The sequence below is a fragment of the Phoenix dactylifera genome, chromosome 14, assembly GCF_051530095.1.
Source record: "Phoenix dactylifera cultivar Ajwa chromosome 14, Ajwa_hap1_PhDact_Kaust_v1.1, whole genome shotgun sequence".
NCBI lineage: Eukaryota > Viridiplantae > Streptophyta > Magnoliopsida > Arecales > Arecaceae > Phoenix > Phoenix dactylifera.
Genome location: NC_143203.1, coordinates 21029201 through 21031518, shown reverse-complemented (window position 1 = coordinate 21031518; position 2318 = coordinate 21029201).

The following is a 2318-nucleotide window of genomic DNA, read 5'->3' as shown; positions in this document are numbered from 1 at the left end:
AAAGACGTTCAGGGTGGCGGGAACCTCGTGCATGCGGCAGAGAACCTGGAAGGCCGTCAGGGTACGCCATGAGTTCGGCACCAGTTGCGTCGGCGCCACTCTTAAACCTCGAAGCACCTGCACGACTAAGTCCGAGAGGGGAAAGCGGAACCCAGCCCGAAGGATGTCCTCATTGATGGCGACCTTCCCTGGAGGAGGATGGGACATCCTCTCCTCAGGCCCCGGAAGCGTAACGTTGCAGGCTTCGGGAAGGTGGTACCGGGCCACGAACCTATCTAGGTCTTCGGGGACCAGCTCCGACTGAATGCGGTCCGCTCTTACTTCGTCCATCCCTAACGGCCAGTGAATCTACGGTCAGGACGGGGTCAAGAGGGGAGAAGGGACCGGAACGACTGGGGTACACTAATACGAAAGGAGAAAGTACGGAGAGCCCTAAATTGAAGAGTGGGGCAACTCACCGGAAGGGAAGGAAGAACGGCTCCGAGAGCGTCAAAGGAGGAGCGAACGAACAGTCCGACGGCAACGGCAGCAGCACAAGGGAGAAACTCGAGGATGCCTGTGAAGAGAAAGGCGGACGGGGGAGGGCCCCCGGTTAAATAGGCAGAAAGGCGGGTGACGCCTCGATGACGCCAGAGGACGCCTGGCTACCGAAGGATCGTTCGCGCCCCAAAGGCGAATCGACGCCTTTAAGGAAGGATGTCCGCCGAAATCCGCAGACCGCCAGATCAGCGACAACCGCCATACGCCATAAAGAAGGCGGGGAGCTCGGAGCGCGCGCGCCTTTCCGAGGGATGGCGGCAATCTCGAAGCATCACTCCCTTCACCCGTTCCCCTCCTGGTTCCAGGCTCGGAAGTGGGGGGCTACTGTTACGGGGGAACTTAGCCACCATGCCCCACGTGACCGGCACGCGCGCCCAGGAAGACTACGGCTGCCCCTTGATCCAGCAATCCGACCTCGGGTCGGATATCTTCGGCTCCGCAGCCCGACCCCGAGTCGGCTGCCCCTTTGGTCCAGCAATCCGACCCCGGGTCGGATGTCTTCGGCTCCGCAGCCCGACCCCGGGTCGGCTGCCTCTTGATCCAGCAATCCGACCTCGGGTCGGATATCTTCGGCTCCGCAGCCCGACCCCGAGTCGGGTGCCCCTTGATCCAGCAATCCGATCCCAAGTCGGCAATCTCTTGACAACAACAGACTGTTTCCCTGAGGCACGCCGCGGCCCCCTGCTCCACTACTCCCTGCAACGGCCGTATCCGTCGCTACCCCACGATCCCCTGTAACAGCCGTACAAAGCGGAGCTCCACTACGCCCTGCCATGGCCGTACCCAGCGCTGCCCCACGACGCCCTGTAACGACCATGTCAGTGGCAACCCCATCGTGCCACACGATGACCAATCCCCAGAAAAACCCCCCAGCCTGATATATATGCGGCTGGGGGGGAAGGGAAGGGTAAGCAAGATTTTCCAGAGTATTATCTTACCTGCTACCTCTTCTTCTCCTTCGATCTCCCCTAACTTGATCGTCGGAGGGCCCCCACTACCCCGGTGGTGGTGCGAGGCTTGCTTGCAGGTCTCCCGGCGGAAGGCGGAGCGCAACCGAAGTAATTCCAAGGGAACCCCATTCACACCGCTGTGCCAATCGTTCTCGGTTTGGACCCCCAGCAACAGGAACCATATCCTTTGCCCACCCATTCAAAACAACCTTGTCCTCAATGTTGAGCTGCTGCCATAAAGATTTTTCTTAATCAAACAACATAATAAGAGATACTTTATGCATCTTAAATATTTATTTTTTCTATGCAAGGCTAATGATGGAACTATTGGATACCTAAGATGACTAATTATGATGATTTCCATCTTCACTTTGAAATAAATGAATAATTGCAACTGCTGTACCTGGCCCAAAAAATGGGTAAACTTGGTGTTATCTCAGCTCGATAAATTAAAATATTAAATATGTAGTTTATATAGTAATTGTTGAAATCCTAATCAAGAAAACTCCGTGCATTTTTTCCATTCGTTCCAAGCGATGGATGCATCTATGGACTATGGTTTATGGGCATCTTAAAGTAATTTAAACACCATTTAATTAGCTCTATTTATCACATACATTTCCTGGTGTGTGACATCAGACTCAAATAATTCCCTGATGTACTATTGTTAGTAGGGGAATAAAATATGTTTTATAGGCAGCAGAAAAGAGCTAGTTTGGTTTGAAAAAAAGTTCTATGTATGTTTCCATGTGCAAGTCATCAAAGGCATTTTTATTTTCAATCAAAAAAGTCAAAAAAATATTTTGTTATATAGTCTTCTATTTGGCA